We start from the raw sequence: 11,377 nt of genomic DNA on the forward strand, positions 1-11,377 counted from the left end.
ATATTAGTAGAAGCAGTGAAGGGATCCCTCCCCAAACAGTCAAAGTAGAGGTACCAAAAAGGAAGGATGCAGCAATTTTAGCTTTCTTCAGGTTTCATGTGACAGTGCCTTGCTCTCATTAATTGGTGGACACATGTCAGAAAGGAATGCAAGACATTACAGGCCAGGAAACCCTTCATTTTCTTCACATCAGCATCTCCCAGCAACTATTCCTGATGCGAGGCTGTCAAGATAATCTTTTCCTTAGTGCAAGACCAGTCCATGTTGTACATCCTCCTGTGCTTTCTTCAGCCTCACTGACATTGCCTGGCTGGGGATGTCCATGTCCCTGTGGGCCATAAAGCTGCAGCACTTTGGTCTCCCACCAGCAGACAAGTTTGTGACCTGGAGCTCATGGAGCTGGTAAGACATGGTAGGACACAGAGCTGTGAAGCAAGTCTAGGCCATGAAGGTGCTGGGAGGGCTGGAGCAGCTCTGCTCTGGAGCCAGGCTGGGAGCGTTGGGGTGTTCAGCCTGGAGAAGAGAAGGCTCCAGGGAGCCCTTAGAGCACCTTCCAGTGCCTGAAGGGGCTCCAGGAAAGCTGGGGAGGGGCTTAGGACAAGGGCAGGGAGGGATGGGATGAGGGGGATGGATTAAAGCTGGAAGAGGGGAGATTTAGGTTGGATATTAAGGAGGAAAGGCTTTGCTGTGAGGGTGGCGAGAGCCTGGCCCAGGGTGCCCAGGGAAGCTGTGGCTGCCCCATCCCTGGCAGTGTTGAAGGGCAGGTTGGATGGGGCTTGGAGCAGCCTGGGCTGCTGGGAGGTGTCCCTGCTCATGCCCAGGGTTTGGAAGTGCTTGATCTTTAAGGTCTCTTGCAACCCAAACCATTCTGTGATTTTATGACCTTCTTCCCAGCTCACGGTGTGGGTCACCCCCAACCGAATTGCCTATCAAGGCAAAAAAAGCTTCTCAGAAGGCTTTTCTGATCACCATCTGCCTTACCCAAAGTGTACAGACCCACTGTTTTAAGGGCAGGAAAAGCCAATGCTTGGTGCTTCCAATGAAGAGATTTTTCCACCCAGCTTTTGTTGGGAAAATCATTTCAGGAAAATAAACCCACAACAAACCAAACCCACCAGAGAGCTCACCAATTCCAACTGCTCAGTGGCCTGGATTTCTGATTGTATTTTTTTTATTTTTTTTCTTTTCCAATTAACTTCATCTTCCCTAAGTGGGGATTTCACACCCCTCGTGTTAAGTAAATTGGTGCCTGGATTTTTATGAGCTTTGGCAGGAAAAAGCAGCCAGTGAACCAAGAAAAATCCCCGAGCTTTGAGATGGGGGCAGCCAGGATTTCACATCTGAGGCAGAGGAACGATTGTGTGAAGCCTTTGGATGAGTCAAGACAATCGTTTGGATGTAATTTGTAATTAAATATTGTTGTGCATCTCCCTTCTTCCAGAACCTCCTCCTGCCACTGGAGCTTCGTTTGGTTCATTTATGCATCAGGGCTCTGAACGCGTCGCTAACGCTGACGGATATTGCACTTGATGTCTTTCCTTATGTCCCTTTGGTGGTGCAAATGTGAGAAAGGGCAATGAACTTTCGATGACTCTCTTGTGTAACTAAAAAAAAAACCCAACCCACCCCAACAAGATTTATCCACCGGGTTCAAAAGTTCAGCCCGTCAAGAGGAATCATCCTCTGGGCGCCGCGGCGCGAGGGGCGGGAGAGGTTTGGGGAGGTCGTTGTCGTCGTCTGGCAGGGAGAGATCATTCCTCTGGGATGCAAATTTGGGGATTGTCACCAGCACTGGGGTTTTGTTGGGTTTTTTTGGACAAATTATTTGCTGTGTCTTTGCCAACCTCCCCCAGCCCAGGGGTGTGGGGCCGTCACACCGGGCGCTGGCGGCGCCGAAGGACAAAAAGGTCTCGGCGCGTTGGTCGTTGGTAATAGCACCTCAGGGCCCCTTCAGCTCCTGCTTGGCTGAGGCTGGGAGAGCCCAAAAAGCAGGTCTTTCAGCTGACAGCAGAAGGGATGATGGTGATGGGGAGATGGAGAAAGATCAAAGCAAGAAAACCCCGATGATTTCATCCCTCTCAACGAGTTCTTGCTGAACTCAGGGCTTGGGCCTTTCCAAATGGGGTGTTTCTTCAAAGCACCCTGGTCTGGGGCAACTCAAGGGCAATGAAGTCTAAAAATAAATGTGTTGGCAAGAAAAGTCCGTTCTGGGAAAGGGCCATTGTTTTGGGTGGCCAAGAAAAACCCAGCCAGTTTCTGGCATGGGCTGAAAAAAAAAACAACACCAAACAACAAAACAACCCAAACACCGAGTTTAGTGTCGTTTGTAGGAACAGGGGTTTTTGTAGTAAATGGCTTCTCTGGATGATGGGCCATGGGCTCAAACGGAGCATCATGTTCCTCAGTGTGGAGAACAGCCTGTCTTCTCCCCCCACATGAGACTACTGGGTAGAGAACCACTGGTGCCCACCTTGATCATCTCACGGCCTTTCCTTAGCACAGTTGTGGGAACCTCAGGGCCAGGAAAGCCAAACCAGCCTCAGCAGACTCCTCAGCAGGGAATGGCATTTTCTTCATGAGCCAGCTCAGGGTGCAGCACGATGCTCTTGACCACTGGCATCTGTCAGGGAACGTTGTCCCCCAGGGATACACTGCCCCACTGAGGAGCACCCGTTGGACAACGGGTTGTGGAGGTTCAGTGGTGGGGCAAAAGTGCTCTTCTCACTCCATCCTGTTCTCCTCCTGGCTGATCCTGGCTTTGAGGCCCCTGCCACTGGCTTTTTATTGAGTCTGAACTGGAATGGCTGCATGGCAGGAGGATTATATCCCAATATACTTGGGATTGTACACATGACAGGAGCACCCTGGAAAGCTCTTGGCAGCAATCACATGGTGCTGTGAGAACAACAGCTCCAAAGCCACCCAGCTCCCTGCTCAGATACAATATCTGCCTAATGCATCCTCCTGAAGGTTCCAAAGCCTTGAACTAACTTACAGAGTCAACCATCATCTTCCCTTGCAGCAAGTGGCTGGAAGGAAAACTTATCCCCACATCACCACGTGTACGTGTGCTCACACGTGTGTGCACAGACGTGCATGTGTTCAGACACACATACATCTTAAAGAGGTTTGGAGAGCTGCCCTGCTCCACTTGTTCAGGTCTCTCCAGGCACTGTAACATCCCAGGCCCAGCCAGAATGAGCCCAGGTCCCTGGGCTGCCAGCACTAGATGCTTTCAGTCTTGTTGAAAAGCCACAGGTCCTGCTGGAGGACACTGGGGATGCCAGGTTGAATTCCTACCAAGGACTATGTTAGGAGGATTGTGGCAAGTGAAAGTAGGTTCCTCTCTGGTCACTGCTGGTGAGGGACAAACATGACTTACTGCAGCCTCTCCCCTTCTTCAAGAAGGTATGGAGAAAGAGAAGAGAGGCCAGCAGATGGTGATGGAAATGGTCAGACCCAGGTTCCAGGCCCACAAGGAGCATGAAAAGAGTTGGGTTGGGTTATCCAGGTGAAGGACTTGAAGGAGCAGCTGCAGCTACTTGAAGGTTGTAAGGTGACATGGAAGATGTTGCTTCTATGTTTTCTGATGCTGCATCTCTTGGAGAACATCTTGGAACATCTGACTACAACAGTGACTCTCTACCTAAGTTATTGCCTCCTTGACTCTATTAAGAGATGCTGTGACAGACTTCAGGAGACCTCAAACACATGATGCTGGCAGGATTGTCCTTAGCACAGTTACCCACCAAAACTCAGACTGGATGCATGTGTATTGATGGCTCTGGGACACTTGCACCCCTTGGACTTCTCCACCTGGTTTGACTTGGGCAGAAGAATCACTCTGAGCTGGACACAGTTGATGTCCCTTCAACAGTGAGACCATCCCAGCTGCACCATTCCAAGTGGGGCAGCTCCTGTCCACAAATGCTCACACCCACCTCTGCCAGAGCCACGTGTCCCAGTTCTTTGCCATCTAGGGAAAACTTGATCTTCTCCAACATGCCACCAGCCAAACCCACTTATTTCTTTGTCTAGGAGTGCATGAACCACATGGAAAAATTAGGTGGGGAAGGAAGAGAACGTTGGATTTCAGGACCCAGGGACGATCTGTGTCCAGGCTGAGCAAGACATTCCATGAGCGTGTCAACAAGTGGTGTGTGGAGACAGTTCCTGCTTGGATCCCTGGCACGTTTGGGAAAGTTTTGCCTGGCAAAGAGGTTGAGCTGCTGTGTTGGCAACGCCCTGGCTCAGCAGAGCAGCAGATTGCCAGTGTTTGCAAAGTGGGAAACTCACTCCCAACGCTTGCTGAGACGTTTGCAAAACCATCGAGCTCATCTTGGAGCTTTGAAGTGGCTTTGGCTGGAGCAGGAACCAGCTGCACGGGCTGTGGGTGCCAGTGGAGGAGAAGAAGTTGAAATTTCCAAGAGGGAGGCTGTGAAAAATGCCTGATTGGGCCAAAAAAAAAAATAAAATAAACCAAACCAATAAAAAAACCCCACACTATAAAATATGTGACCTGTAATTACCATCCCCAGCATCTAAGTTTAGCAGTTTTATTCCTCGTTGATCAGCTCTGTCTCTGGTCACTTCTTTTCCTCCTTGGTTAGTGCCCTGTGACTGATGAGGATCTCAGTAAAACACAAATTGATTTGCTCAGCTTTCATGGTCACCTCTGGACTGTAATTACTCAGGCAGGAAAAATTAATTAGTTCAGTGTGGGCTGAGTGCTGCTCTCCAAGCACGGCTGAACCTTAATTGGAGAGCTCCAGAGGAAGGTGCTGATTCACACAGAGGGGGGGTGGATTTTTCCAGGGACAGGGGGTGGAGGGGTGAGGAGGCCTGAAGGTCAAGATCAGATACCTTGTGGGTTCCAATATCAGCAGCTGTATCTTCTTCCCCCTCCTCAGCTGTGACAATGAGCTCATTTGAGCCTGCCTGCCTTTCCCAGCATCCAAACAGATGATTTGTTTGGTCAGCTGAGTCGTTTCCCAGATCTTTTTTTGGGGGGTGCAGTGTTTGCTTGAAAAAAAACCCACAGAGACAACTGTTCCCTGAGACACCCAGTAGAGATGATCCCCTCATTACTTCCCATGAAGCTGTTGGCACTGGTGGTGCAGCACGGGTGCTTCACACTCTTGTGGTTGGGGCTGTGGAAAATCTGAGCTGCCCCTTGGGCAGAGACATTTCTACTGCTCAGAGGTAGGAGGTGACCATGGGAATGGCTTTGCTGAGAAGATGTGCCTCTGCTCTTGCTGCACATGCTGAATTCTTCTCATTTGGGCATCCATCTGCTCCCTCTCTTCCTCCAGTGCAAACTGGAGCTGCAAACTGGAGGTGCAAACTACACACAGCAAATTCCCTTCTATTTCAACTCTTCTCCTGTGGAGGTGGATTCATCCATATTTCATCTCACAGAGATGTTTTCTACCTTCTCCTGATGCACTTGGGTCACCACGTTGACCCCAGCTCTGCACCCACAGAGTCATTTGAGGGAGTGTCTGAAATGTTTATAGGAAGAGGGCTGGGGGTTTTTTTTCCATTCCAAATGAATAAATAGTGAGTGTCCTGGTTGAGGATCAAGCAGTGGAACGTTACTCAGCCCTCACCTGAAAACTGGTGTGGATGAGGAAAGACAAGGAAATAAAAATCAGCAAAGAATGGGGAGGGTTTTTTTCTCCCCAGACAGTTCCCAGAGATTCCTGGAGCTTGGCTGTGGGTCTCCTTCACTTCCCATGGGTTTCCTGCCCAACAGCAGGTTTTGGCACAACTGAGCAGGGTTTTCTCAGAGCAGATCAGCCCTGTTCCCAGATTTGCTAATTAAATGAAGTCTTGTTAGCAAATATGCTGTTACTGAGCTCCAAATACTTGCATTTTGGGGTTTTTGTTTTGGTTTTTCTCTAAGGATCTGAGGCTTGATGCTTCTGAGCAGGGCTGGGAGCCAAAGGTGGGTGGGAAATGGGGCCAAGAAACCACTTTCTTCTCCCAAGGATCAAGGGATAGAACAAGAGGAAATGGCCCCAAGCTGTGCCAGGGGAGGTTGAGGTCAGATATGATGAAAAGTTTCTTCCCTGAAATGTTTCTCAGCCCCTGGCACAGGCTGCTCAGGGCAGTGAGGGAGTCACTGTGCCTGGAGGGATTTCAAACCCATGTAGATGTGGTGCTGAGGGACATGGTTTAGCACTGGGCTTGGCAGACTTGGGTTGATATTTGGATTCAGTGATCTTAAAGGTCTTTTCCAACCAAAACAGTGGAAAAGAAGTGGAAAAGTTTCTGTAAAACTAGTGAAGGGGTGATGCACTTCTGCCTGGGCTCCTGGTGGTGGCACAATGAACCTCATCAGTGAAGTAGAAACCAGTGTCACCTCTTGAATAGCTGTTGCTATTCTCTCAGAAGGGTATTGTCTCAGAAGCACCATTTTACTGAGAGAAGACAGAAGTCCTGTTTTTCTGGCCAGCTCCACACCTGATGGATTTCTTCCAAGTTGATTGTTAATGCTGGGATAGGTTGTGTGTCCCATGTCCTCTCTTCATGAAAGGAATTGCCAGATAGAAGAAGGGGGTTAGTCAGGGTTAGACATTTGCCACACTGAACTACAAATCTTGCTGTTTTCACCTGAATGTACCTCTGGATGCCCTTGGCAAGGACTGCAGTTCAGAGTCACAGAGTCACAGGGGTTGGAAGGGACCTCCAAAGATCATGGAGTCCAACCCCCCTGCCAGAGCAGGACCCAAACCAGGGCAGGTCACTCAGAAAGGCATCCAGATAGGGCTGGAAAGGCTCCAGAGAAGGAGACTCCACAGCCTCTCTGGGCAGCCTGTCCCAGGGCTCTGTCACCCTCACACCAAAGAAGTTCTTCCTCATGTTGAGCTGGAACTTCCTGGGCTCCAGTTTGAATCCATTGCCCCTGGTCCTGTCCCAGGGCACAAGTGACAAGAGCTTGTCCTGCCTTCTTGCTGCCCTCATGTATTGATAGACATTCATTAGATCCCCCCTCAGTCTTCTCCTCTCCAGACTGAACAGCCCCAGGTCTCTCAGCCTTTATCAGGCAGGTGCTCCAGCCCCTTCATCATCCTCATGGCCTCCCTCAGACTCTCCCCAGTCAATCCCTGTCCCTCTGGAACTGGGGAGCCCAGAACTGGACACAACACTCCAAGAGAGGCCTCACCAGGGCAGAGTAAAGGGGCAGGAGAACCTCCCTCAATCTTCAAACCTCCCACCAAAGCCTCTTTGCTAGGTCAGCTTGACCTTCTACCAATGACTTTCCTCCTCATTCCTGACCAGTTTTGTCAGTCCTTAGGGACATTTTTCCAGGAAAGCTAAAGCTACTTGGGCATCACCCACATCACATAACTCTTCTCCTGTGGAGGTGGATTCATCCATATTTCATCTCACAGAGATGTTTTCTACCTTCTCCTGATGCACTTGGGTCACCAGGTTGATCCCAGCTCTGCACCCACAGAGTCATTTGAGGGAGTGTCTGAAATTTTTATAGGAAGAGGGTTGGGTTTTTCTTTTCCATTCCAAATCATTTGTGCAAATTGAAACATCTTGAATTATACAAAAAAAAAAAAAAAGAGCCAATTATCATTTCAATGCTCTGCTTTTCACAAACTTACTCATATCTAGAATTGATACTTTAATCAAAGCATCACCAAACATCTATCAAACTAATTTAAATAATCACTGCTTTTGCTGTCTTTGCAGCAGACACAATTTTCTGTAAGCAAATGCAAATGAGCAAAGAGTGAATATTTTAAAAATTGCTTTATTAGCTTTAGAAGAAATCTCCCTTAGAATCTGGGGATGGGTCAGGACAAGGAACATATGTTGGATCCAGTTAATGGGGAGCATTTCATAATCCTGGGGCTTTAAAAGATAATTTTCTCATTTTTACTCTTTATCTCTATGTAAAGGATTTGTTGCTTTGAAGACTTGCTAATAACCACATTGTTCCTCTTCCTAGTGGATAAAATGACTCTATTATTGTCAGCATTTTCACTCATTTTACTTTTGCTTCCTGACACCAGATGTAACTGAAGATAGGGATGAATGTTCTCCAGGCCTCTGGGTTGAGCATGATGGGTCCAGTGGTAGTTTTATTAGGGTGGTGGGTTTTTTAAAGCTTGAAAAAAAATGACATTCTCAATGCCAATGGTTTTTATACCATCTCTGCCAGCAGCTTCCCCAGCAGTTCTGCCTCCCTGGCTGAAGCTGAGCAGCACGTGTGTCACAGGTGACTACTGAGCCACTGGACTGATCTGCTTAAAGAGCCTCTAACTGTTTCACACGATGCAGATCAACAGGACAACCAAACCATCTCCACTCCCCAAGACCCAGTGATTTCAGCTTTACTGCCACATTCCCTACAAGGAGCTCAGAAAGGTGTTTTAACTGCAGCAACGAAGACTCTGGTGCGAGAACATCCAGGGGCTTGAGGAGGGGATGGTTTTGATTCTGGTCTTATCTGCCAGTCCAGCTGCACTGGGACAGTTGGACACTTCTCTGTGACCCCAACATGTTTGCCACTGTTGAGGTTTGTCCTCAGCTTGGCTGTGTGGGACACGATGAATTGGCCACTGGTCCTCTTGACATGGGAAGTTCCTTCTAACTCCCAGCGCAAAGTTGCTCATGATCCACCTGCTGCCATCACCACAGACCTCTCTCCCAACTTACTCACTTCCTGTTCCTCCTCAATATTCACACAGGAAACACATTTCCTCTGTCACAAGAGCATTTCCTCCCCAGGTGACTGTGAACACAAGAGGAGGAGCAGTGCAACAAGTCCCAGATGAGTCAGGGCTGCCCCGTCCAGTGTCTTCATAGTGGAAAAAAGAAACAGCCTTAGGATTCCTATCAACTCTTAAAACCTTTTCCACCCTTTCCACAACTCTGCCTTGTGCTGTCAGGTGTCTCCTCATCTGAACTATCTCAGTCATCATCATCATGCAATTCATCTGCCAGGTTGGGTGGCACTTCCCAGTTTCGTGTCACCTGCAAATCATGAAGCTCAGACCTAATTTGCAGGTTTTTGGCCACCAGGCTCGTGCTGAACAGACCTAACTGGGATGTCAGCTCCTCTGTGAGCAGGAGGTTGGATCTCCAGAGGTCCCTTCCAGCCTACAGGTCTCCATGACTTTATGCTTCTGTCACAGTGGTGGTACCAGAACCATCTCTGAGCATCACCAGAGGTAACATCATTTGCTGGAAGTTCAGAGGAAACAATTGTGGACTCACTTCATTCACCTGCAGCTCCAGAGCTCAAATCCATGGCTGGTTTCTGGGAAGCTCAGAGAAAGTCAGATGGATTGAGTTCCCACGTGTACAAAGGAGCACTGGTCCTACCCAGAAATGCTGGTCAACTTCCCTGCAGCACATTGAGCTTTGGCAAATGATCTTGTAATTGATGCATTTCTCCCACCTCCCCTGGCTTGATTTATTCTTGTTCCAAAACTTTCATGTCAAACTAACAGGCTTAGGCTTGTCTGGCTCATTCTTCACACTCCTCTGGGCAGAAGTGTTGTATCTGTCACCCTCTCCTTTGCAAAAATTGTCCTTCATAATCCCTACCTGGCTTGTCATTCTGGTGCCTGTTGCTGTTTATTAAGGCTATTAATGCTATTAATGGTCTGGGTAGAAATCAGCTTTTCATTTTTCACTTGGATCAGGCTGGAGGGTGGCTTCACAGCAGGTGATGTCATGCCTAGTGCCCTGCCCTGTTTACACTGGGACTCCTGATAATGCCCTTAATATCACATTGTTGCTGCCCTTAACTGCAGGAAATAAGATTTTCAGTCCTAGCAATTAGTAACTTTTGATCTATTTTTTGCCTCAAGTGTGCAACTGTTCTCATTTTCTCTTTGTTCCCCTTGGTTTCTGTGACTTAAGTACCATTTACTATGATTAATTTTCATTTCCTACATGAGGGAGCTTTGCAGTCCTTCTTACTTTTCCTGCAGTTTGTAACCTCTCAAATCCTCCTCTTCATGCTGCTCTCTCTCCCTTTTGAATTTGGAATTTTAAGTACCTCTTCCTTCTCTGCACCCAGATCCCAGAGCTGCTTAGTCAGACTCAATAATTCATTTCCTTAGATTTCAAAGTTTGCCTTTCTAAGCTTCCAAACCTTCTTTCTAGACCTACTTTTGTCCATTTTGAAATGTGAAGTGATAAAAGTCAGCTCTTGATTTCACTTTATTCAAATTTTACTACATTTCAACCTACTCAAGAGCTGGGTCTAAAACCCTCTTATTCTTGAGATGGGTTTGTTTTTTTTTTTGAGAATAAATCCACCTGAGGCAACCCAAGTGAGAATTATCTTTCAAGCCATTGCTGAGATGTTCAAGTCTCCCATAATTGCTCTTCATGCTTAGGCATCTGATAACTCTATGGACACCAATCATGATTAGGCTGGAGCTGGGGAGGAGATTTTTCTTTCCCTCCCCAGCCATGTCTCCTGGCAGTGTTTGCACCACAACATTGTGTTGTCCCAGCTGTGACATTTCACAGAACCACAGATTATCAGGGGTTGGAAGGAACCTCCAAAGACCATTGAGTCCAACCTCCCTGCCAGAGCAGGACCCAAACCAGGGCAGGTCACTCAGAAAGGCATCCAGACAGGGCTGGAAAGGCTCCAGAGAAGGAGACTCCACAGCCTCTCTGGGCAGCCTGGCCCAGGGCTCTGTCACCCTCACACCAAAGAAGTTCTTCCTCATGTTGAGGTGGAACTTCCTGGGCTCCAGTTTGAATCCATTGCCCCTCGTCCTGTCCCAGGGCACAAGTGACAAGAGCTTGTCCTGCCTTCTTGCTGCCCTCATGTATTGATAGACATTCATTAGATCCCCCCTCAGTCTTCTCCTCTCCAGACTGAACAGCCCCAGGTCTCTCAGCCTTTCCTCACCAGGCAGGTGCTCCAGCCCCTTCATCATCCTCGTGGCCTCCACTTCCCCACCCTCTGCTTCTTGCCCACACAAAGCACAACCTCATTCCATCCATCCACTAAGATATCTGGCATCCCTCAGGTTTCTAAGTACCCCTGAGACTTTCATGTCCCTGTGTTGCCCTTCCCTGTGCTGGAACAGTTTCAGGTCCTGTACATCAGCATCTCAAAGTTTGCTTGGCACTTCAGTCTTTCTCACGTAGTCACTGGTGTCAGGTCTCTGACACTTTCCATAGACATTGGATATCAGGTTGGCTTCTTGGCACTGCCCCTCGTGCTGGTGGTCTAGTGTCTTTTCAGCCTACACAACTGGTCACTGGTGGAAGTGATGAGGTCTCACCCTGCTCATTTACCTTTCTGGAAAGAAACCTGGGCTGCATCACCCACAGCATGACCAGCAGATCCATGAGGGGATTGTCCCCCTCTGTTCCACCCTGCTGA

This window comes from Chaetura pelagica, unplaced genomic scaffold (assembly GCF_000747805.2).
Source record: "Chaetura pelagica isolate M959 unplaced genomic scaffold, ChaPel_1.0 scaffold494, whole genome shotgun sequence".
Taxonomy (NCBI): Eukaryota; Metazoa; Chordata; class Aves; order Apodiformes; family Apodidae; genus Chaetura; species Chaetura pelagica.